Here is a 27,231-nt window from a genome sequence, read left to right on the forward strand (position 1 = left end):
GAAGAAGCTGCATGTAGATTTCCCCAAAATGTGGCCCTATGGGTGTAGCTGCAAGAATCTGATCAAGCGAAGGACAAGTAACAACTGTCTCAGTCAACAAATATTTGAGGGATGAGTGGATGGATGGATGACCTGGGGAGTGTAGCTCTTCTAATAAGGAAGTAGGAGATGCTTCCATACCAAAATCAAAACTATGCCCTTTCCTTCATGACTTCAAGTTAAGTACCTGGTCAACAACCACATTAACACTTCCTCACCCAATACCAAATATAGGGCATTTTATAAGTGACCCAAGAGACGAGTGACAGTCTGCCAGGTAGCTGAGAAAGGCCTGGCCTAAATCATGACAGTGTATGGGAAGGGACTTATGGAGTTCACATATGACCAGATAACAGTCTCTTTAAACCAGGCAACTTGATTGAAACTAACTGCCTGCCTGGAAATGGACTTAGTGACTTTGTCTTGTCACACTTGATTAATTGGAAAAATCACACACTGAGAAAGCCAGTGGGAACATTCAAACTGTGTTACAGAATATCAAGGCATAGTCAGTGCCAAGAAGATCAAGAAACACAAGCTTGTTTGGTTCATGTGCCAGAGTGGAAGGACACCTTGGTCCCCAGCCTCCAGGGTGAGTGTGCATATTGCTGGTACTGGCTCAAATCCAGTTCTAAAATATCGACTCCCCAGGTTCCTTGGAACTAACAACATCCTATCTGTGTCAGCTGGGCCCTCCGGAGAGCAGATGCCAAGACAGATTTAGGAGTGAAAAAAGTTCATTGGGGAGTAGCACTTGAGAAAGGAAAAAGGCAAGAAGCAGGATTAGGAAGGAGGAGTTGCCAGACCACGAGGTAGATCTGACAAAGTCTCCCTCAGCCCAGCGGGGAGGTCTGGAGCGTGGTAGAGGAGTCCCGTGTTAGACAGAAATGGATAGGCCCTTTTACCGCAGTCTTGCTCAGTTGTTGGCTGCGGCCACCCCTAGAAGATCTGCTGTACCTCAACTCAAGATTTGAGGCAAATCTGAAGGAATTAACAGCAGAGGCTGCCAGCTAAACACATTCCTCACAGCTGGGCATGAGTCCTTTCTTGGAGGCGGAATCTGAGCAATACATCTCTGTGTCTGGCACACCATCCTAATATCCAGAAATAGGTGGTCTCCTCAAAAGAGGTCCAGAGTTCTCTTCCCACATGGGATAGGGGCAGTGATGGAAGCAACCTTTACCTCTTTTCTAGTTGGAAATTTCTACCACAACATGAGAGTTCCCTGTAGGTAAGAAAACCAAGAATCTCTGTGATTGCTGTCTCCAGATCCACTCACTAAAATTCAGCAAGTACTTCCATGTGGCCCCGGTTTACCCAGAAGGCCATCTAGGACTCTCTCAGTAGGACATCATTTAGGACCAATTTATTCCAGTGATGGTGACACCACCCAGCTTGGGAAGGGGGAAGAGAGTTTAGACAGTGGGAAGAATAATCATAAGTCTTGGATCCTTGACCCTGAGGGAAAGGGTTAAGGAGCCCCAAAGATAAAAATCATCCATGTTACAATTTTGCCATAGGCTGGGCCTAATTTGAAAACTAATAAAATCTGCTTCATACCATCAATGTGGGGATTTGATGAAATTACTTTGTTATAGAGCTTGGCACAGTGCCTGGGAGATAGTAAGTGGTCAATTAATGGAAGTTAATCATACTCCTTTATTCATTCCACAAATAGTCATCACTGGCTCACTATCCAAGCACTGAGTGCACATCGTTGATCAAAATAGCTCCGACCCCTGTCCTTACTGGGATTCTAAAGTGGCCTGTTTCCATTTAATCTTCACATTCTGCATCCCACAAGGTCAAGAGGATGGCACGAGGAAAAACACCAAACTAGGTGCCTCTCCTTTAATTGTAGCCTCTACAAAAACCCTAATTTCTTCCCTTCATGCTGCAGTCCCTGCTGGAAAGCCCTCCCTTCTCTGCCTGTTCAAATGTTACCTTTCCTCCAAGGCCCAGCCCAAGAATCCCTGTCCTTTGATTCTCCCAGAGCTCGCCCTCTCATCCTTTGTGTGTCCCCACAGTCCCTAGAGCTTTACTGTCACCACGCAGCAGGCAGCCACGTACTGGGTCATGCTAACGTCAAAATACAATTCTCAATGAGTTAAAGACACATAGCTCTCACACAACTATGTAGTGAGCATGTGTCAAACATTTAACTAACTTATTATTGAAGGAGCCAGCTGGTTCAATGACAGCTGCTTCCAAGGAGAATATGAAAAGCTGATGCCTATATTCTCAGTGAAAGAAAAACATACCGTAATAAATTTGATAAGTTAGACACAAAGTGGTCAAGGTCCTGCAGGGTAATAAATCACAACCTTTGTGGTTACCTTCTCAATTGGACAGAGATCATTTATACACTTACCAGACAAGAATAATTTGCACCTTCTCCGTTTTTTATTAATTAATCCCTAACTTAAGAATCTGGTCTCTAAACAACAGTAAATATGAACTTAAACATTGTCACATTTGCCAGGAGAACCAGATGACCCTACGAGGGCTTATCAGATAGGGCTCTTGTATGACTTTGAAAGGACACATGGTCATCTTTATAGCTTTTCTCAAATTTAGGATAATTTTTTTAAATGCTAGTTTCTATGGTTGCACGTACTTTGGAAAAGTAACAGTAACTTTGGAGTCAGGGAAACCTGGCTTTGAATTCTGACGCCACACTTAAACTCTGTGAGCCTCGGTTTCCCCAAAGAGTTGTTGCAAAGATAATGCAAAAGTTTTAGAAAGTGCTAGAATACAATAGCTTCCCAATAAATATTAGATCTTTCACTCTCTTCCTCTCCTCTTGTGAAGATAATGACCATGTCCTGTATTTCTTATTCCCCGCCCCGCAGCCCCTGCCCCAGCCAGGTTCTACTAGAATGCCTGAGCTCTGTATAGTAGGTTTTCAATAAATCCTCTCTGATGGTTTTATGTATTTCTTGTCTGACTCAGGCAAGTTCCTTCCCTTCTCTGGGCCTCAATTTACCCATTGATGGAAATGAGAAGATTCAGTGGTTCTTAACTATGGCAGCACTAGTCCTGGGGAGGTTTTGGAGGTGGGGGAGGGGGTGCAGAATTCTTGGTTTTTACAGGGACTGGAGAGTATTGACGTTTAGTGTCCAGCATCCAGGGACGGTAATCTTTCTGCAGTGCCCTGGCCAGTCCCCGACAAGGTGGAACTGTTTCATCCAACACATCAATAGCGCCCCCACTGGGAAACACTGAATGGTCTCCACAGGGCTTCGCCAATTTCACCTCTGACAACAAATTCCTGCTTCTCTGGTGTGTTTTCCCGAGGGATGGAAGAGCCCAGCTGCACTACAGAGACCTGTTTTGCTCAAAGAAAAGTATGTTTTGTTTCCAAACATTTCAGCAGTTTTCCACATTATTCTGTGCCTGAAACACAGCTTCATGTTGTTGGCCCTTTCTAGTCTGAGGAATAGTTCTTGCATTTTGCTGCTGCCAGCCACACCGAGCTGATCTATTTTCTGGGGAGAGAGACTGCTCCAGGGCACCCTTATTGGAAACTGACTAGTCTTTGCTGAGTACCCACACTTGATTCAGAGAATAGCAGGGAAATTGAAGACAAGGTCCTGTCATCAGGAGGGAAAACACAAGCCTATGACAGAGGTAACCCCAGAGTTCCAGGAGAAAGCTGGAGGCCTGCTAGCTGTATTCTGAGTGAGTTCCCTCCAAAAACCTTCTCTTCTCTTTGTTCCTTTGCTCACGGTTCTGCATCAGGCAGTTGTCTTGGTATCTCCCTCCTCTGGACACTGAACTCCAAGGAGAAAGCCACTGGGTCCCCTTCTTCTCTGTCTTCTGTTTCCTGCTGGGCTTAGCACACAGCAGGCACTAAGTTTATACACTTTTAAAACCAAATCTCGGGCCTGGCCCCGTGGCCGAGTGGTTAAGTTCACGCGCTCCGCTGCAGGCGGCCCGGTGTTTCCTTAGTTCGAATCCTGGGCGCGGACATGGCACTGCTCGTCAGACCACGCTGAGGCAGCGTCCCACATGCCACAACTAGAAGAACCCACAACGAAGAATACACAACTATGTACCGGGGGCTTTGGGGAGAAAAAGGAAAAAATAAAATCTTTAAAAAAAAAAAACCAAATCTCATTTTCCTATCAATTCACCCTTTTCTCTGGCATCCTGAAAAGAAGCAAGTTCTGTAAGCCAACGACCAAAATGCTTTTTCTTCTCGAAAAATAGAGTCTTCATAAGACCACTCAGATTCTTTCAGTAACTAGCAAAGCTGGAAAACGAAGTAGTCACAAGGTGGCGAAAGAAACAAATTTAATTTTCCTCCAGAAGATCTAAAGAGAAAATAGGGTCTAGCTGTACTCACTTAGGCAGTTGCTTGTTGTGATGCATTGATAAGAATCAGGTTAACACAGCTGAACGGTTAAAATCTGCTAATCAGCTTAAATGATTATTTTTAAGCAATATTTTTTCAACTTTAATTAATTCAGTGTGAGGCGGGGCAATTTTGTTAGTTTCTGTAGCTTTCTCCAACTTAGAAACTTACAGGAAACACACCGGATCATATTCAGGCGACACTTGCAGAGAGCATGGTACGTTTTGAGTTGAACCACATAAAATTGCCATTTTACAGGGCAGAAAAATAACTGAATATTGGCAGTTTCATATGGTTCAACCGAGTAGTAGTGATGCTGCTGACGTTAATGATTTTCTTTTCCTGATAGGTAATTATCAATCTTCAGTGATAGAATTTTAAAACATAATTTGATCATTAATGTGAGAAACTTTAAAAAATGCCTTCAAATGCTTAAAACTGGACCGTTAAGGTTGCCTGTATGAATTTAGCAATAACTGGAACTTCTTGAGTTTTGCCCTACTTACGTCACTTAATCTACATTAATTGAGAACTTGTTTTCTGTTATGAGTTTGAGTCAATTTTCTGAGTTGATCTGTTTTGATGTCAGCATTAGAATGCAAAAGAAATGGAAATAATTTTTTTTTAAAGATTTTATTTTTCTCCCAAAGCCCCCCGGTACATAATTGTGTAATTTAGTTGTGGGTCCTTCTAGTTGTGCGTGTGGGATGCCGCTTCAGCATGGCTTGATGAGCCGTGCCCCGTCTGTGCCCAGGACGAACCAGAGAAATCCTGGGCCGCCGAAGCAGAGCGCGCAAACTTAACCACTTGGCCACGGGGCCAGCCCCTGAAATAGTTTTTAAATAGTATATATGGAACAGATTTTTTAAAATATTTGCTTTAAAAATATACTAGTTTCTTCAACACATGATTTACAAACCTAGTATTGTACATTTTGTTTACTATAAAACAGGTATGTAAACAGTTTTGCACAATAAGAAATACCAATCTGTGTGATGTTCCTTGTTACATGACTGTCGTGTTCAGCTTAACTGCGTGAGGTCTAGTCCATTCACTCGTGTTTTGGAGAGTGTTCTTTATTCAATGGAGTTTTAATTTAGCATATAGCAAAATGAAGGAGAGAGGGGACAGGTCAGATACTGATGAACATTCAAGTAAAATGAGGACTGAACTAATGTCCACTTGATTTAGTCTCCTGAAGATAACAGGTGGCCTTAGAAGGACCTGTTCCTGTGGGGCTACAGGGGCAGCAGCCTCTCCACGATCTCTGTGCCTGTCCATGTTTGCACCTGTTCCAGCTCATCCCACAGATGAAAGGGGAGGAATTCATACCCCCATTTTCTATCAGCAGCTTGGGACGCAGATGAAGCTCGTGGAAGCTGGCAAAGAGGCAGACTGATGGTGCAGTGCTTGGCTGAGAGGACCAGAGGCCAGAAGTGCAGTAAGGCGCGTTGTCGCCTCCTCGTGGGCAGCCGAAGGGTTAAGCTGCATCGCACAGCCACACTGCTGCTGCTGGAGCAGCCTCTCCCTGCTTCCTTTCTTCCTCTGTGCATGGTGAGAAGGTTTCTGCAGTCAGGAGTATTCAATGGTTGCTTACTTTTGTCTTATATATATGTACATATAAATATAATTTGCAACTATTAGCTGAAGAGTCTCAGCAGAGCACAGAACTGGTGCCTATTACAAACTGCTTTAAAAATTGGACAGCCTGTTATTTTGCAAATTTGAGAAATGTAACAATGGCTTTTGGCTTTAGTCTTCATCTTGTTGATTTCCATTCGCAAGTGCAACCTATTTTCTACACAGCTTCCAGAGCTAACGTATAAAAATGGAAATGAGATCACTTCAGTCCACTGCTCAAAATCTCCAGTGATGAGCCAGCCCTGACGGCCTAGTGGTTAAAGTTCGGTGCACTCCACTTTCATGGCCTGGGTTCAGTTCCAGACGCAGAACCACACCACTTGTCTGTCAGTAGCCATGCTGTGGCAGCAGCTTACATGGAAGAACCAGAAGAATTTACAACTGTACACAACTGTGTACTGGGGCTTGTGCGGAGAGGAGGAAGATTGGCAATGGATGTGAGCTTAGGGCGAATCTTCCCGTGCAAAAATTTTTTTAAAAAATGAATCTCTGCTCTGGAGTCCGGATTTCACCATTCGTTCCAATGAAACGCTTCTTTGAAAAAAAATCTCCACTGTCTTCCCATCACTCCTAGAAAACCATGTGAACTGTTTCTGGTGTTGACATCTCCAAGCCCCACCTCATGTCCTAGCCTGCTCCCTCTTTCACTGCCCTTTTTGATGTTTCCTTTGATGAGAATCATCACATCCACCTCGCCTGGTGTGTGTTGTGGAGAAAGAAGCGTAACAGACAGACAGTGCTCAGGATTCCTCTCGTTTTCCTGTTTTCCTGGCTGCACAGATGGATTTCTGCGAGCCTCAGTTTCCCGGCACTCATGCGGCATTGGGATCTCTGCATTGCGCCCCTCGCGCCCTTCTGTGGGTGTGGTCGAGGCTGTTGATGGTCAGCAGGGCCAGGAGTCCGAAAGCAGAGTCAAATAGGGCCGGTAAGGGTAGGGAGATGAGGGAAAAGCTGGAGTCTGCTGGGCACCTCTGCATGTCTCTGTCCATCCCCACATCTCACTACAGTGACCTTCAGAGAGTAACGGCCATTGCTTTACTTCTGCCTTCCAAACTTCATCCAAGCTCCTCTCTTGGCCAACTCTAACTGGAACTGTACAGGGAAAATGGGGCTGGGAAATATAGTTCTCAGTTTAGGCAAGTTGACAGAACACAAGCCACCTATGTGGTCAAGAAGACCAGTCTTAGGAGAAGAGACCAGAAGGACAAGAATGTGCTGACCACATGAAGCATCTAGGCAAGAGCATTCAGACCAAGGGAACCGTGTGTACAAAGGCTTAGCTTATGTGAAGAATAGGAAACAGAGCAGGGTGGGCTGGATCATAGGGAGAGAGGGGGAGGATGGGATGAAATAAAGCTAAGCTGTAAGTAGGGAATGGCCAGATCACGGGGGGCTCTATACGGCAAGGGGTTTGGATTTTATCTGAAGTGCAGGTCATCGAAGGGTTTTAAGCAGGGAAGTGACATGAGCAGATCTGAGTTTTCAAAAGGTCACACCGGCTCCTGTGAGCTGGAACCGCTTGTGGTGGGGTGAGAGAGGAGGCAGTAGAGAACACCCTGCACATAGATGTTTGTGTGTGAGCGTGGGTTTCTGTAACCCAGATACCTGGAAGGGGATCTCTCAGTCAGGAGGTAAGCACGTTTGACCTTTAGGCACTTATGCAACTTGCTTCGGTATCACCTCTTTGAAGAGCCTTCTATGACCTTGCCATCTAGCTATGCCAACCCCTGTTGTTACTTCATGGCACCTATTTATTTTCTTCCTAGCACAGAAATGATGTATAAGATCTTGTGTTTATTTGCTTTTTTATTATCTGTCTTTCCCATGAAGGCAAGACCCTGTCTTATTCCCCATTATACTCACTGCCTAGGACAGTGCCTGGCATAGTAGACAGACAGTGAGTGAAGATTTATTGGATAGATAATTGCTCTCCAAAATGCCTGAACAAGTTTATACTTTCAGCAACAACATATGAAAATCTGCTTTCCAAATTCCTCAACCAAAAAGGATGTTACTACTGTTTTGTCGGGGTAGGGGGCAAACAAATGATATTTTGATATTTTGTCACTTATTTACATTTTAAAATTAAAACTGCAATGAAATGTCTCTATATACTAACCAGAATGGCAAAAAATAAACAAACAAAAAGCCTGACAACAGCAAATATTGGAAGAATGTGGAACAACCAGAATTCTCATACATTGTTGGTGGAATGTACACTGATACAATGGATTTATATTCTGGTGAATGAAAAATCCGACAGCAAGGACAGTCACACTTCAATTCGAGAACACTGGAGAAAAAGAAAAGAGCCTAAGACTTACAAAGAAAAAAATAGGTCACGTACAACATCAGAATGGATTTCTTCACAGGAACCCTGGAAGCTAGAAAATGGTGGAGAAATATCTTCAAAATTCTGAGAGAAAATGATTTTTAATCTAGAGTTCTACCTCCAGCCAAGCTATCAATCAAGTGTGGGAGCAGAATAAAGACAGTTTCCCATATGAAGAGTTGAACAATTTTGCTTCCTTGTATCCTTTATCAGGAAGTTTCTGGAGGAAGAGATTCATAAAATGAGGAAGGAAACAAAGCAAAAGAAAGATGTGGAAATGGGATGATACGTAAGAGAGAAGCAAAGGGAACGCCAAGGATGATGGGAAGGAAGGTTCCAAGAGAAAGCAGGAAAGTTGGCACAAGAGGAGACGGGGAAGAGCCCCAGGAATGTGGCTCCAGGTTTAAAAGAAGAAGGAGAAGTGGGAGAAGGAAAAAAAAGAGAAAGAGGAGGAAGAAAAGAAATAACTAAAAGGCAATTTACGCCTCTACCAGCTACTTAATGAATAAGGGAGAGGTACATAAGGAAAATAAAACTATAAAGCAACAAGGGACTTTAAGGAAAATGGAAGTTTTTAGAAGAAAAGATATGGATGACATTACACTATGAAGCTCCAGTGTAAATCACATCAAAAGGGACCGAATGACGGAAAGCCTTCAGTGCAGGCACGGGTCGTGGGACGTCTGCATGCCCAGCCGATGCTCATGTTCTTCACGCACGTGGGTGCACTGGAGGTGGCCCTGGACAAGCTGCAGTCTCTGGGGACGCCCTCTTGTGAGTGTCCACTGGTGGCACAAAGCCCACAGTCCCACAGCACACCTGGCTCTCTGGTGGCTGACTATCCCCCGGGGCGGCCCTGCACTAGGCCATCAACATGCTCCACGCTCAGCTCAGGCTGCAGGCTCGGGGCACCAGGCCCGCGGATCCTGATTCCTAGGCTGCAGGGGTCAATCAGTAAACTGACAAATTAGTTGCATAGGGCTGGGCGTGTGCATGTGCTTCTGAGCAGGGACAGTTTCCTGGGAGTGCCACCTGTGCAGTCACACAGAGCCCAGGGCTCAGAAGGACCCATGCTTGGTTTAATGCTTTGCTGTCATCATCTTGAAATTCTTAATAATTTTATTTGTAAATTTATGTTGTGTTAGTGAAGTCTGAAGGGACAACGGAGCGTGTGCACGAGCACAGGATGTCCACGCCATGTGTGTCTGCCATTCCTTGCCGTCCCATTCACAATGTCCCATGAACACAGAATTGCAGTGAACCCACAATGTGCAGGAATGCAGTGAGTCTCAAAAAGGGCAAGTGTGTTACACCTACAACTGAATAAATGGGGGTGCTCACAGCACCAAGAGGCCGTGCTTTCTGTGTGAACCAGAAACTCACTGCCAACTCAGAAAGAAGGCAATGGTGTTGTGAGAAACACAGACGATCAAGGAGCCAGGTCACATCCTTCTTCCCTAAAGTGACTCCCCTGGAATTACTTATGCTGAAAATTAGGACAAAGAAGGAAAGGAAAAGACAGAGCAACACGTAGCTCCCTTTCCTCTGAGGCCTTATCTACCCATCAGGAGGCTGGAGGGAGAGTATGCTAGAACGTGCCACTGCAAGAAGCGAGATGAAAAGTGAGAGTTTTGTGCAGCGTCTCTACTGTTCTGGCAAACGAAATGCACATGCACGTGTGAATTACCAAACACAGCTTTAATTCTGGTCGTTGTACAGATGGGGTACCTGCTGTTGTATTGCATTGAAAGCTGGCATTGCCCAATATAAAGACGAAAGGTAAAATTCGTGCTAATAATGTAAATTTCCTTTAATTAGAATGACATTAAATAGAAAAGAAAAGACACCAAGAAGACCCCAGAAGGGAAAAAAATTTATATTTTTGTACCTTTGGGGGCACTTTTTTCTTGCTTTTTGAACAAGGATTCCTGCATTTTCATTTTGCAGTGGGCCCCATGAATTCTATAGCCAGGCCTGCTTCCGAGGTCCAGTCCCTTGCTCATTTCTCATTTGTGTATTTTTGCTTCCTTCCCCCTCCCTCTTTTGTCTTGATTACATTAACCAATGGTTGTATAATTGTTTTTTAATTTTTTCCAAAAAATGACGATTTTGGTTTATATATTAGTTCTACTTTAATAATTGCTGGCCTTTCCGTCTTATGCATCACTAATATCTGCTTTTCTTGTTATCATTTCCTTTCTTCTTTCTTTTGTTTTACCGTGATGTTTTTACGGGGTTTTTGAGTTGGGAATTTATTTTATTTCTTTACTTTCTCCCATTGCAACTGACACACCCTAGAGTCTAACTTCTGACTGCCTCATGCACGGCCAGCTGCGGAAAACAGCTGCAGAAAAGGCCAGGCCCTGGGAAGGTGCAGTTGAGGCTGGTGGCCGCTAGGCGGAGACAAAACACTGGCGAGTGAGCCCACTGCCGGCTTCTAGCGCAAGTGGATCCCCGGTCTGATTACTTCTCGCGCCTTCCAGGTCGAGATCAGCCGTCCACTCGCTCTTCTCCGTCCCTCTCTGCCCACTGGGCCCTCGTCTAGCCCTGGCAGCAGACCAAAGGGGCAGTGAGGAAACCTCTGCAGGCTCCGCGAGGAAAATGGAGACCCTGAACAGAAGGTGAAGGGGCGACGGTGCCCAACCCAAGGGAGGGGAAGGGCAAACTGACCACCAAGAGCAGGAGAGCTGGAGCCCGGAGGGGGCCCGGGCGTGCGCTGAGCTGTCGGAGAGTGGTGGCAGAAGGGGGGATGTGTGTGTCCTTGTGTGTCTGTGTGTGTTCGTCCACACGCGTTCCTCCGTCTCTTGCAAGGAGAGTGAGTGGCTCTAAGACCGAGCACTTAGCGGCGGGCTTGCGGGAAGCTGACATTGTCCTGGACGCCTAAGGAGATGAAGGCGTCCAGGGCTTGGCACAGGCGCCCGCTGGAGCCAGGACGGGGTAGGTAGCGTCTAGATCAAAGAGGAAATCACAAGAAAATTATAAAACATTCAGGTCAGTTAAATGACAATGAAAATACACTATATCAAAATTTGTGGGAAGCAGCTAATGCAGTGTTTAGAAGAAAATCTGTAGTTTTAAATACTTTCTTTTTATGAAAGAACAAAGGTCTAAAATCAGGAAAGGAAATGATAACACTTCAGGCCAGCCTCTGAAGTGTTCTTTGTGTGTGAGTGTGGCAGTAGGGTGAGGGTAGAGGAGCTGTGCAGGATGTGGAGAAGTAGGATTTTCCCTACTCAAGAGGGAAAGAACCAAGGTTTCTAAGTCAGGGATAGAGAACAATGTGGGAGGCATTGCTTTAATGTATGTACCACAACTTGGACAGCAGCTCCCTAACCCTATAGGATGTCATCCCTAAGCTGGTGCCTTAGCTGAGTCTTAAAGAGGCCGTTCCAAAATTCTATCAGGATGGCAGCCTCCAGGTGATATGGCATATGGTAAGACCAGTAGATTTCATGATCATATGCCCATTGTCACACATCCTTCACCATAAAATGGGCTCACTGGTCTGAGGCAATGATCCTAAATTAGGCACTCAGCAAGCTCTCCATTAGTGGTGAGGCCAGAGTCGCTGCAAACCCACATCTAAGTTCGTTGTCAATTCTGGTAAGGACAATCACTGCCTCTTCCAGGGTGGCAAGTGCCCATTATGATCAACGTGCCACAAGTGGCTGGCTGATCTCTTGGAGGATGTTACCATATAGAGGCTTACAGTCAGTCTTGCTGATAAAGATTCAGGCATTCAACAGCAACATGAGCTAGGTCAGCCATGTGAGAGGGAGACCATACTGTCAGGCTGTTCATGTAACACCATGTAACACCTCCCCCTGTAATCATGGTCTCTCAATTCATGAGCCCACTGCACAAGCGCTGTAGTGGGAAATGCAGAGCCTGCCTGGCATTTACCAGTTGAGTTGTCTTGTACATCTGGTTGTTGAGTGCGCCCTTTGCAGAAGATTCTTTCTGAGACACAAAGATTTGCAGTCTGTGCACAATCCCACGCACCTGCCTCTTACCTAGAATTCCTTCCCTACAATACACAAATTTTCTTCCTTTAAGGTCTCCGGCCAACCAGCCAAGCCATTTGCCACTGCTCAGGGGTCCTTGTAGAGCCTTACCTCAGACCACCTCTCACTTCCTCAGAAGTGGATGACCTGGTGCACTGATACAGGCCTTCACTGCTATTGTTCAAAAATACTTTCTCAAACACATGGCCAGACTTTTCCCAGAAAGTATGAGTGAATTTTTAAGCTGAAAGGGGTGGGAGTCTGAAGACCTAATATGAAAACCTCTGAATGGAAAAGAAAATCTCGCACAGTTTTTCAGGGCTGAGGAAACAAAGACCTGCCACATTTTCTACTGAGTGCCCAGGAGGGCCACATCCTGGAAAAGAAACAATCAGGAGGTAAAATAAATCTTATCAAACAACCCAGCACTAACTCAGCTTGGCTGAGGTGATGCTATCTGCTTTAAAAAGAAAGAAAGAGAACTCTTCCTGGCGAAAGATGCCATCAACTTGAATCTCTGTGGTGCATTCATCATGATGACAAGCACATAATCAAAACTTAGTTGACATGCAAAGTTCTCAGTACCACTGGCTTATAATCAAGGGACAACAAAATAGAAGAACAGACAAAATAGAAGGATGGAAAATTTCAATAGTGGGGCGGGTCATGTGGCCAAGTGGTTAGGTTCACATGCTCTGCTTCAGCGGCCTAGGTTTTCGCTGGTTCGGGTGCTGGGCGCAAACCTAGCACTGCTCATCAAGCTATGCTGAGGTGGCATCCCACAGAGCACAACCAGAGGCACTCACAACTAGAATATACAACTATGTACTGGGGGGCTTTGGGAAAAAGGAGGAGGACAGGAGGGGGAGGGGAAGGGGAAGAAGAAGAAGAAGGAAGATTGGCAACAGATGTTACCTCAGGCCCCATCTTCCAAGAAAAAAAAGCTTTCTCTTTCCAGCTAAAAACTCACCTAGGGATGAAGATTAAGAACAAGTGAGAATACTTGTTTGTGTTTAATTATATGAAGAAGGCTATTTTTAGCATTAATATTTCCTTTTGTTTTCTCTCAAGGGAGCCTCCCTGAAGAGCAAGACGTTCTTTGACAACAGTTGGGGAGATAAGAGAAGTTCTTAAAAAGTTTCGTTACTTCTACCACTCCTTCCACCATAATCTCATTTTACAAGTCCTGACATTGACCAAAACACACTATTTCTAATCCTATCCTTCACCCTTGATGGAAGGAAGCCATAGGGCTTCGTGGTGTCTTCCTTGATCACAGGGAAGTCTTTCATCTGTGTGGTGATGCAGAAGTTGACACGGGTGAGGAACATACCTGTCTTATGTAAACCTGGAGAAGAGTGATTGTGGACACGGGTTCATTTTCAAGGAATAAGTTTTAGGAAAGAGGATATGGAAACTAAGTATCTTGAAACCATACCTACTTCTGTTTCCATGTACCTCCAGGAATTCCTGTTTGAAGATCACTGGCTTAGCCTAACTTTACATTCCATCTTCTAATCTATAGCCAATCCCAGCCAGGATTTCTGACCTCAACATTTGCCTGACCTCTTATCCTAACACACAGAAAGGCTTCATCTGTTTGCATTCTGCTGCAATTGTGATTCATTATTGTCCTCCAGTTTCATGTACTGTAGTGGGTTGAATTGTGGCCCCCCAAAAGATATGTCCATGTCCAAACCCCTGGTAAGTGTGAATGTTACTCTTTGTGGAAAAAAAATCTTTGCAGATATAAGTAAGTGTCTTGAGACTATCCAGGTGGGTCCTAAATCCAATGACAAGCACCATTATAAGAGACAGAAGAGGAGAAGATAGACACAGAGGAGAAGGCCATATGAAGATAGCGGCAGAGACCGGAGTGACACAGCCAAAAGGAACGCTGACAGCTGCCAGAAGTCGGAAGAGGCAAGGAAGGATTCTCCTCTAGAGCCTCCAAAAGGAATGTGGCCCTGCCGACCCCTTGGTTTCAGACTTCTGGCCTCCAGAACTGTGAGACAATAAATTCTTGGGTTTTAAGTCACCTGGTTTGTGTTGATTTGTCACAGCAGCCCTTGGAAGTGAATATACGTACCTTCAGCTTCCTATGTCCATATTCTACCCAGTAGTGGAATCTACCTATGGCATAGGCCCCTGTGTATGGTGTCATTACAAAATTCATTCAAGCTTTGTTCAGAACCCTACAAATTTATCTTTGTCTACTTTGTATTATGACATTTTTGCATAATTTCATTTTAGATGTATTTTGTTCTGTAGTCTTGGTTCTACCCTTAAGAGCTGGGAGACCATGGATGAGTTACATGACCTTAGCACTTAATTTCTTATACAATTTAATTTAGCAACCAATAAATGGTAGTTCTCCTTCCTGTAAATGTAATCTAAAGGTTGGAACTTTTTAAAAGGGACCTTCAGTATTGAAATTGTTACATTAAGTCTTCTTACTTTGTTTTAGGGTTATTCCTTTTCAATTTTTTTCCCCCAAAAGCACTGTTGTTTGCTTTCTCCATTTTTTGTAATGATTTGAAGAGAGACATGCCATTATAATTCTATCAGTGATTACAATAAAGCTTTTTCCAGACTCTTCTTAAATTTGTGTTTATCCAATAGTGGCTATGGAAGGATCTGAAGAAAACCTGATTTGTGTGCCCAGCTCCTGTCTCCTGAAAAACTACCATAAAATGACCTTCACTTATTCCCTTCTGGAATTTAATTTTGTGTATGTTATGAAGTAATTATCTTTCCAAATAAATAGCCAATTATCCCAACATCACTTATTGACTAGTCCAGTCTTTATCTACTGTCTTGAGATGTTGTTATCATATACTAAACTCTCACATTGCATATTTCTCTTTGTTTTCTATTCTCAGATCCAATTGTTTCATCTTGGTGTGCCACCTATTTTGTTTCCTACAGACTACCATTTGGATTGCTTGGAGGGCAAGCCCCATTTGTTGTTTCTAACTTTTAACATTCTTTTAGTTATTCGAATATACTTATTTTTAGTGTACTAAATTTCATGTTAAAACTCAGTTGAGTGGCCAGGATGCTAAGACAATTAAATGTGGGGAAGAACAGTCTTTTCAACAAAGGTGCTGGGACAGCTGAATATCCACATGCAATAGAATAATGCTGGACCCCTACCTCACACCATATACTAAAAACTTAGCTCAAAATGGATCATAGACCTAAAAGAGCTAAAACTGTAAAACTCTTAGAAGAAAATATGTAAATCTTAATGACCTTGGATTGCACCAAAAGGACAAACAATAAAAGAAAAAATAGATAAACTAGACTAATCAAAATTAAAACCGCTTGTGCTATATGATAAGGATGTAGTACCCAGAATATGTAAAGAACTCTTACAACTCAACAATAACAGAACAAGTAACCTAATTTAAAATTGGCAAAGGATCTGAATATACGTTTCTCCAACAAACTTATACATATATATTTATACGCATGTATTTATATACATATACATCTCACAGAAAAAAGAAAAACAAGTACTGACAAAGATATGGAAAAATAAGGACCCTCATATGTTGCTGGTGGGCTTGTAAAATGGTGCAGCTGCTTTAGGAAACACTCTGGCATTTCCTTAAAAAGTTAAACAGATGACTCAACAATTTCACTCCCAGGTGTATACCCAAGAGAACTGAAAACATGTCCAAACAAAAATTTGCACATGAATGTTTACAGCTGTATTATTCACAATAACCAACATGTGGAAACAACTCACATGTCCATCAATCAATGAATGGATAACAAAATGTGATAGATCCATACAACGGAATTTTATTTAGCTCTAAAGAGAAATGAAGTACTCATATATGCTAGAACATGGATGAACCTGTGAATATTATGCTAAGTGAAAGAAGCCAGCCACAAAAGGCCACGTATCCTGTGATTTTGTTGATATGAAAAGGCCAGAACAGGCAAATCCACAGAAAGAGATAGTAGACAAGTGGTTGCCAGGGGCTGGAGGGAGAAGGGCAATGGGAGTCACTGCAATGGGTAGGAGGTTTCTTTCTGGAGTGATGAAAATGTTCTCAAATTACACAGTGGTGAGGGTTGCACAACTCTGTGAATATACTAAAAACCACTGAATTATACAACTTTAAAAGAGTGAATGGTATGGTATCTGAATTATACCTCAATAAAGCTACTATTTCTTAAAACTCCATTGAGGTTTTAGGAGCCAGCCCCGTGGCCAAGTCGGCCCCGTTAAGTTCACGCGCTCTGCTTTGGCAGGCCAGGGTTTCATCAGTTCGAATCGTGGGCACGGACATGGCACTGCTCATTGAGCCGTGCTGAGGTGGCGTCCCACATGCCACAACTAGAAGGACCTATAACTAAAAGTACACAACTATGTACCTCGGGGCTTTGGGAGAAAAAGGAAAAAAAAAAAACTTCATTGAGGTTTTGTTTTAATTTGCAAATCAAAGATAAATTTGAAACTAATTGAATCTTTATATTATTTTTCCAATTATGTCTCTTCATTTATTATAATATTCTATGTTCTTTAGAAAAGGTTTATCCTATAATCATCTCTTGGATTTTTTTTTATTCCTGATATTTTTAGATTGTTTCTAGTCAATATTGTGACTGTCACTTTTTTCCGTTGTATTTTCTATTTACTTGTGCATTGTGGACATATATATGTATATAATCTCCACTTGAGTAGTTTTTTTTAAGACTTTTTTTTTTTTGAGGAAGATTAGTCCTGAGCTAACTACTGCCAATCCTCCTCTTTTTGCTGAGGAAGACTGGCCCTGAGCTAACATCTCTGCCCATCTTCCTGTACTTTATATGTGGGACGCCTACCACAGCATGGCGTGCCAAGTGGTGCCATGTCTGCAACCAGGATCCAAACCAGCGAACCCCAGGCCGCTGAAGCAGAACGTGCAAACTTAACCTCTGTGCCACTGGGCTGGCCGCTCCACTTTAGTAGTTTTCCTAGTGAATTCTCTAGTTACCAAACATATCATCTCAAATGATGTTAGTTTTTTTCCCTTCCTTTCAAATATGACTATCTCATTTTTTCCCACTTATTGAATTATCTGAGACCTTCAAACAATGTTGACTAACAGTGGTGACATCAAATATCATTTGTCTCATTCTCGTCTCTGGTAAGGATGCTTCTGTGTATTTGCTGTGATTACTGTAGTTTTCCAGTAAACATCCTTTATCAATTTAAGGAAATTTCCTTCTATTCCTAACTTAAAAAACATCAATGCCTGTAGAATTTTGCCAAATACTTTTACAGCATCTATTAAGACATATTTTTTCTTTATTAATGCACATTTCTACTTTTGGACTAGTCTGGAAGTCCTATGACAATTCTCCGTATTGCCTTTACTAAAATAGTAGATTTGACTTGTTAAAGATTGAATTAGAAAATTTAACTTCCCTTTTATCCGTGTTTATATTCCTTTTCTTACTTGTAGATGTTGTGTTTTCTCCTTTTTTCCCATTATCCTACTGGCTAGAAGTCTGTCTATTGGCTTTTAGAATGTACTTTTTGTACCTCTTTCATTAATGCGTGCTTTTATCTGCGTTAATGCATTCCTTTTATCTTCTTTGGGTTTATATCATTATTCTAATCCCTATGTTTTGAATTGAATAATTGATTTCTAGCTGTATTATTTTCTAGTAATTGTACTTTTTTCTGTTTGGGTTTATTGTTTAACCCTAAAAACTACTTAGAAAATTATTCAATTTCTAAATAGTTTTGTGATGCTTTTAGTTGTTCATTTCTATTGTTATCTCATTGTGGTTAAAAATCAAAAAGGGAGGACTCGAATATTTCCCTCAGGGAGAATTTGTTGAGATTTTCTTTATAGCCATATAAATGGTCCATTTAAAAAAATTTCATGAATACTGAAAAATAATGCATATTATATCTCTGTGTCTATGGCTATTGAATTTGTCAATTTTTAAAATTTAAACCCTCTATAAAGATATTTCTTAAACATTGAAAAATAACATGGGAGTTAGTAAAAGGAAAGGAGATTATGTAAACAGTGAACAATTTTCATTACCCCACTAAAATTTCTGTGTACCTGAAAAGACTTTTATTATAAGCAAATATATACATTTGTAATAAATTAGGCCTGAAAACAATTTTCTAAATATGACTTTAAAAAGCAAACTTCAGTCTTCAAGACGAATAGTTCCACTACAGGTTTTTCTCTCAATGCTAACAAATGTTTCAGATTAATTACAAGAACAGTGTTTCTTCTGAGTACAAACATTATAATGAGTGAATGAATATTTGCCTAAAGTTTTTCTTGTGTGACAATCCTAGGGTTTCTTGCCGTTGTGAGTGTTCAGGTGTAAGTGATGAACCATGGCTGCAGGCTTCCTCACATTTATTACTCTGATAGGGTCTCATTTCTGAAATGAGTTCTCCGATGTCAGATTAAAGATTTGCTCTGACAAAAAAATCACCACATTTATTACATCGATAAGGTTTCTCCCGTGCATGTATTTGGTTATGTCCAGTGAGGGATGAGCTTAAACTGAAGGATCTCGCACATTCATTACATTGGTAGGGTTTCTCTCCTGTATGAATTCTCTGCTGTTCAGTAAGCTATGCCCTCCGATTGAAGGCCTTTCCACATGCGTGACACTCATAGAGTTTCTCTCCAGTATGAATCCTCTGATGTTGATGAAGGCTGGGGTAGGACTGAAGGCTCTCCCACATGCATTACATTCATAGGGTTTTTCTCCTGTATGACTTTGATGCTGAATTAATGATGTGCTGTGGCTAAAAACATTCCAAAATTCCTTACACTGACAAGATTTCCCCCAAGAATGGATTCCCTGATGTTCAATAAGATGTGTGCTCCAGCTGAAGGTCTTCCCACATTCAATACACACATATGGTTTCTTTCTAGTATGAATTCTGTGATGTTGAGATAGACTCTAAGCTGGGAAACTATGAGGACAGAATGCAAATGAGATATTTGGGCTGATATTTATTGTATAAAAAATGTATTAGGGAATTAGTGACACAGAAAGACTATTTGAGGATATCAGAATGCATGGATACTTTGAGATAAAAAGTAATATAAAATAAGCCTTAAAAGTGTATGTATTTTTGTTAGGGAGGAAGTGAAGCTAATGAAAAAGCATCTGGAAAGAGATTAGAATGGAAAAGAATCTAGTGATGTCACATAAGCAAAGACAAAATATCAAATGCAGCAGAAAGTTTGAATACAGAAAAGAATAAAGACTGGGTCACTCTCAAGAAAGAATTCAGGATTCGGAGTCTGTTCACAATAATTTTAGTAGAAAAAGAGAAGATAAGAATTTAACCTCAAACACTGTAACAGAATAGGAATTGAAGGTATTAGCTACAAGTATGAAAAGTTTGGTAATAAAAGGAAAGTAAAATTGAAAGATAGGTAAAAATTGAATTATTTAAAGGTTAGGACCATCTGGGCGTGCACTTGAGTGGGAATAGTTGTAAGACTTTATACCCTAAATCAGGGAACTAGTTTGCTAGTATCTGTTTTTTCTGTGTATCTGTGTCAGTAAATAGATTAAAGTTGGGTGTTTGGGCACTGACTTTCTCAGTGGTCGTAACAAACCATCTTTAGAAATTACCTTGCTTGTTGTGGCCACTTGGGAAAGGCCCCTTAAAACTGGAGATAACTGTAAACAGCTAGCAAGATGACCTGGGATAATTTAAAGTTACAGCAGCCATTTTGGGCTCTTTTTGAGCTTTCAAACCAAGAAAGAAACCTTTAAACAGTCAAAGGCTCCACCCCTGGGAGCTCCACCTCTGGCTTCTGGACCTAATCACCCCGGCAACCCCAAGTGGGGTGCCCTCTCTTGGAAGTTGACTTGTTGAGTATTTAGGCACCTACTGAGTCAGTTATGAGGAGAGGAGACCCGTAATTTATTCTGTGAAGTGTCCTGCTGGGGCTGTGTGCCCCAGCGTGGGAACTGTTGTTTGTGTGACCCTTATTTTGATAATTGATGGGAAGAGGCCATGAGGGTGAGGCCTGATCCTGTCTTTTCCTTTCTTTGTCTTGTTCGTCAGGTCCTGTGTTGCCATCAAGTTGAGGTTAAGTTCAGTCTGGACCTGAGCAGAACCTGGACCTTCGGTACTTAACTCTCAACTCTGGCACTGGGAGCCCTGGCCCCCAGCCAGCTCCAGGCCTTTGCCTCCTGCTTCCCTGGTTGACGTGTGGTGGCTCAGGGACTAAGTGCCCAGGCTGAGCAGGATTTGACCAAATCGTATAACTATATTGATGCTTGCAGTCAGGCTCTGCACCCTTCTCTTGGTTGCTGTCAATCAGACACTGGCTTTACCACCATGGGAAATGACTCAAGCACCCCTGGAGATTCACCCCTTGGGTGCCTTTTAACTAAGTGGAAACACTTTCAACTGGATGGGCTATGCCCCAGAAACTTCATCTTGGAGAAAACATGAGTGGTTTCTCTGTGCCTTTGTGATGTAGTAAATTCCTAGGTCTGAAGGGGGAAAAAAAGGGGGAAAGGAAAAAATGCCCATAAGAGTACCCTTTCCAAAAATCTAATGTATTGAGTGTCTTCTTCACAAATATTTCTAAAAGGGCTTAAAAAATAGTTGGATTCATAACTAGGGAGCTTCATATTACTGTAAATGATTCATGGCAGTAGTTTTAAAACAATAAGTCTGGAGACTCTGTGTATGTGTGTCTATATGCATGTTATATATGTGTAATATTTTACCTCTGGATGGTGTGGCCAAAATTAAGAGCTCTGTTTGATTGGCTTTAAAAAAGCACTTACATAAATTCTAACTTATAGAAATTAACCCAATGTCTTCCAAGTTAACATGATATAAATTAATATTTAGTAAGTGAAAGCTTGTTTAAGATTGTTGGTCTGCTTTACATAGCCATGTCATTAGAGTTGTTAGTATTTGGATATGATGCAGACATGCAGCCTGTGTTTACTAGTCAAATAAGTTCACGTTGTTGTTACAAATTTGTCAGCAAAATAATAGCTTTAAATGATAGTTAATTTCATCTAAAGTCTCATGCAGTTTTCATGGGTAATCTGAACATAATTGTTGGAAACAAATCATTTAGATAGATGAAAATGAGTAAGAGTATTGGGTACAATAATTATGTTTTGTGGTCCGTATACTTGAAAATACAGTTTCCAGATTCTTTTAGTAACTCAAAACTTTAGAGTTTTGCTAGGTTAAGTTAAATGATAAAAATCTGTTGAGTATGTGGGTCATTTTTGGACAGGATGGAACACGAACATTATTGTTGAACATGTCTAAGTTATCTACTTTTGGCTTCTTACTGCAAAGAGGCCAAAAGTATTTGGGTCTATTAGTAAACATGTCTTGTGTTTTATTACCATGCAGTGGCGTGTTTCTAGAAATTATGAAAAGTGTTTAGAATGCTTGTATAAAAGACAGTTCATAATTGCTTAGCTTTTTAGTTTTTACTAGGGTCTGTAAGGGTTAAAAATTCTAATTAATATATGTAATTAAAGATACTGTAAATTAATAAGGCAAACATCTTTCTATTCAAGGAAAGTAAAATGTATATTTTTGGTAAAGAAGGTATAAAGAATGGAAGTGTTTTAGTTTTCTGCATTAAGAAAGATAAAATTTCTCCTAAAATACTAGATGGGAAGAAAGAAAGCATGAGACAAATTCTGAATGTAAAAAGAAAGTTGTAGAAGGTTTGTGAAGGAGAAATCCTGAAGGGACTTTTATGCTTGGTCATGTTGGCTTAGATTAAAGTAAATCCAATGGAGTAAATGAGTTTTAACGTCAAAAATAAGCTGGTGCAAAAATTAAAATTTGGTTTTCTCTCAGGAGGATAATTTTCCTGAGCTTTTGGCCTGCTTTAAGTCTGCCTGAAAGACAGAAAATCTATCTTTTGCTAAAATAATTTCCTACATTCAGAAGGACTGAGGTCTCAAGACTTTTTGACTGTTTTAACTCCTCTTGACTGTTTCTGTTGTCACTTTGAATAGATACTTGAGCATTGTTTCCTATATGAACAAGTGCTTTAAAGCCATTTGATATTTTTTGACAAGCTCTCTTCCCTGCCCCCAAAATACTCAAGTCCCGAATAAAAGCTTTCTTTTGACCTGGAAGAAGGAAGAGAATTTCTCTGAGGATTTTCAGAGGGCCCCTAAAACTTCTCAAAGAAATCTGCTCTCTCTTCCTATAAGGAGGAAAATACTAAACTAATTAGGCTTATTTGGCATGTTAAATTACATGGGAAGCATTGTCAAATAAGTTATGATAAACATCCTAGGTGGTATCATGTGGGTAAAGGCTGTTGATGTAAATCTTTTAAAATTACATAACATTCCTAAAATTCTGATCTGTCCTGGTTGTCAGCTATAATTCTGGTTATTTTAAAGTGTCATATGTCAAAAAAATTAGCCAAATTTCTTTGTCAATTTCCATTTTGAGTCTTTTCTTGTTTAGACACAGTTATTGTTTTACTCTGATGATTTGAAAAATACATTTAATCTTCAGAGAAATCTGTGGCACTTACTCTAGAGTACAGGTTTCTGGTAAACTTTCAGATCATAAAATTGAAATGGGTAAGAAATTACAGAACTCTAACAGAGAAACTGATGACTTCATGAAACTGCTAACAAGATTAAGGTCAAGAATCGATTACACAGGGCTGAGTGAACTGATGATGATCACTGAAATTTGTGGCTTTTCCTTGAGATATTGTTGACTTTTCTGATGTTTTGTTTTGTTTTCTCATATTTAAGGAAATGTTTTTCTCTTTTCTCTCATGCTAACTATGAAATATAGCAATTTGGTGAAATTATACCTTTGTGGGGAGAACTGAAATATCTATCTTTTTCTCCCTACCTGATCCCTCCAGAATGTGGAAACTCTTTGTGAGTGAGTATGGTTATTTTCATGGCAATAAACTTATCTGCATAAGTTCAGAAAGAATCTCTTGTCCTTAAAACAGGACACAATTGGAAACACTGGTTACATTACCAAGGCTTTGATTAGAATGTCATATTTGAGAGAACCATACAGTCTCAGACATGACAAGACAGCTTTTGAGGAATAAAGCTTAACTTTCTGGAACAAAGCCACTTGGAAATATTGGCCTGGTACCTTGTTTCCTAGGCACCTTATGGGTAAGGAAGGAAGGTCACTTATCTGGCAGGTGCCTGGAACCTCAAAATATTTGGGGGGACCTCAAGAAGAGAGGAATCCACCCAAATCTGTAGGTATTGCAGGCAAAATCTGATGGCAAGTCCTTGGCTTGGCTTTTTGGGCCTGGAGAGGCCTGTAAACTTCAATTTGAGATTCCTTATAAAACGTTCCAGCAAAGCAGGTTTAAAAGAGCCTGTATAATTAATTGCTGTTCTTGCGACACTTACATAAATAATTGGACCAAGTTTTATTGAAATTAGACTTATTTTGCAAACCAGGTAATCTTACTTTGGCTATCTTTTATTAAAAATGAGGGTGATTTTAGAGAGAAAAATTATGTTTCAGTAGAAGCGATAGCACACATTCATGGATATTAGATTCTTGTTCTGTTAATTGTCTTTGAGGGTTTTGTTATATCTGTAAACTGGACTGGATCAAGAATTCTTCTAGTCTCCTGAAAGATCTGGATGCAAATCTCAAAACTAACGTCTTCAATTTTTTCCGTCATTTTCATTTGGAATCATGAGAACAGAAGCTGCCCCCTTTCCTGAAGCCTTGCAAACTGAAGCTGGAGGACTTGATAGAAACTTAAGAGAGATTCACGTCTGCTGCTGTGTAAGCCACTCAGAAAGGGATCCGAACACTCGATGACATCATCCGAGACACGAGACAAAAGACAAAAGATGCTTTGACTCTGACATCTAGATCTTTTTGACTGGCTGCCACTTGGGCTCAGAAATTGGTTTATAACTTGTTCCCACCATTAACCTTGTTTTTCTTTGTGTCTCTCTAGAAATACGTCTTATTAAATACCTGGTCACTTGCTCACACAATTGGGCCTAACTTTGGGAGCCCCCCTGCTGCACGCACATCAATCCTTCTTCCAGGTAGAAACCAGAATTAGTAAAATAAGGGAACAAGCCACCTGGATACAGACAACTATAAACCACCAAAACTCTTCCTTACCAGATTTAGGTGACTGATGTACTAATCTTTTCTCTTGGATACCAGCTGGGATGCAATCCATCCTTGTCAGTATAAGAAAAGGGGGCCTTGCCTTAGTATTAACAGATCGACTGTTATGCTCAGTCATTAAATTTGGAATAAAATGTATATCTACCTTATCCACCAAGGCTTCCAAGTGGACAGCATGACAACTTCCTCTTAGAAACCCCCTGGCCCATATCAAGAAGAGGGTAACTCTTCCATGCTATGGTCCCCTCAAGTGGCCCTGATTGAGCAGGAAGTAGCCAGACTGAACACAATGGCCCTATTTCCTACACCAGCATATGATTATGCTGGGGGTATAACTGACAGAAGGGAATTGGTACCGGCTCAACACAAGGTTGACATAAAGGAAGCCATATTGTAGAAAAGAAACCACATTTTAACATTAAATGACCTCTGACTAACTAGCCCAGACCTGCTCTGAAGATTTTGTGGCCCCTTCCAGCTGCTTTGAGATGATAACTTTGTTTTTCTGACTTCCTTAGGAATGTGATGACCCGTGGGCAGAGCCTATGCTGATAGGCATCAGCAATGACAACTGAAAGATCAGGGTATAGGGTGTTGCTCCATTCTCTGATCCAGTAAAACAAAGGACTGTCAGGAACTGGGACCCGATGTCTGTCCCCAACCCAGAGACCAGCCACCTCCCCTCCCTGTAGACCAGTCCTACATATAACTGACCTGTAGTCTTTGTTCTGGGAGGTGGTTCTTTTGGACATGAGTTGGTCATCTTCCCTCTTGCTAGCAAGCTGTGATAAAGTCCTTCCTCTCCTATCACCTTCCTTCCTGACTATTGGTATGTCTTGTGGCGAGCAGACGACCCCCCCTTGGGTGGTAACAGTACTGATGCAAGAATAGAGTCAAAGAATAATAACACAGAATAAAGAATCTAGAAATAGGTCCTTTCTTTATAGGAATTTAATATATGACAAAGGTGGCATTTCAAATATTTGAGGAAGGATGGAAATTCAATAAACAATCTTAGGACAACTGGCTTATCCATTTAGGAAACAATAAACTTACCACCACCTTACAAAAATAAATTATAAGTGAATGAAAGTTAAACACTAAAAACTATAAAATAACCAGAAAAATATTTGTATAATCTTGCAGTGGGAAAGTCCTGTAAAAAAAAATAAAACTTGGAGGTTATATAGGAAAATATTCTCGGATTTGACTACGCTAACATATAATTAAACATTTAATTTAATCAACAAAATTCGAAAAGAGAAGTCATATTGGAAATAAACATTTGCGACTAATAACATGAAAGGATCATTAACTATATTATATAGAGTTCCTAAAAGTCAATTAGGAAAAAATAAAATGCAACAAATATGAGCAAAGGATATGAACAGGAAATTTACAAAAAAAAATACATATGGCCAATAAATATATGAAAAGATTTTCACCTGCTTTTAATCATGGAAATGAAAATTTAAATGAAATATCTTGTTTCAAACATCAGATTGGCAAAAATATTAAAAACTGATGATATCTAGTACTTGTTTAAGTATGTGGGGCAATGGGTGCCTTCATACACTTTTAGTGGGTGTTTAAACTGAAACAGTCTTTTTAGGGGGAGGGAATCTTTTTTGGAAAGAACAGTTATTAATACATATTAAAGTCACATTACAGTCGTACCATATATTTTAACAACACTTATGTTACCTGAAAAAATGAATTCATAGAACCTTATACTTCCCCTATTACTACAATAATTATACTTTAATGTTGAACTTCCAATGTCTTGTCTTCCTTCCTAGACAAGCAGCTTCTTGAGGACAGTGACACTGTCTGACTCATTTTCTCTTCCATCTTCAGTACGACACATAGAACCTGGCACATATTACACATCTAATGAATATTCCTTGAAAGAGTGAACAAATAAAGATTTCTCTTGCTTCCCAATTCAGTGGTCTTTATACTAGAGCATGCTGCTAGTTAAGCCTGCTATCTTAAAGAAGCCTGATTCAAGACACTATGTTTTCCTATGTTTCAACAGTCCATGAAAGTGTCCAGATTGTCTTATGACATTGCCATAAAAAGTTCAGAATTGAGTAGGATTTAGGATCCTAAAATATCATCTACTCCATCCCCTTTTGTCTATGCAGACCTACCTACAGCTAAACCATATTAATTGCATTTTCCAATTCAACACTTATTGAGTGCCTTTGAATTGCAAAGCAAGGTGAGAGTTCAAGTTTCTTGTGGTCAACTTTTATATTTCTAAGTGCTATGTTGTGACTTATAAGCAATATACATTTGGTCATTCAGATGACCAAAATATGTTTCTCATATATGTGTGGGTTTCATCCACAGTTCCTGGCTCACAACTCCCAAAACCCTCAGAATTTCATTTATGTTAATAAAGGTGACTTTTGGTTCCCACGCCAAGGTGAGGGCTGGTTGTCAGCAGAACTATCCATGTGATAAAGGACTGGAACTTCCAGTTCCAAACCCTGATTTCTGGGGAAGGGGGGCTTGAGGTTCAATCAGTTACCAATAGCCAATGACTTAGTGAGCCATGACTACATAATGAAGCCTCCATGAAAACTGAAAATGACAGCCCCTTGGCCCTTTCTTGGAGAGCTTCTGGGTTGGTGAACACATGCAGCTGCTGAGAGAATGGTATGCCTGGAGAGGGGGTGGGAGCTTGGCACCTCTTCCTTGGTAC

General features: G+C 41.0%; 1 pseudogene; it reads left to right on the forward strand.

Moving 5' to 3' along the window:
- Positions 1–8,974: 8,974 nt before the first annotated feature.
- LOC124247309 (calicin-like) overlaps positions 8,975–27,231 on the forward strand; it is a 38,471-nt pseudogene continuing 20,214 nt past the window's right edge.

The sequence above is a fragment of the Equus quagga genome, chromosome 1 (genome assembly GCF_021613505.1).
Source record: "Equus quagga isolate Etosha38 chromosome 1, UCLA_HA_Equagga_1.0, whole genome shotgun sequence".
Taxonomy (NCBI): Eukaryota; Metazoa; Chordata; class Mammalia; order Perissodactyla; family Equidae; genus Equus; species Equus quagga.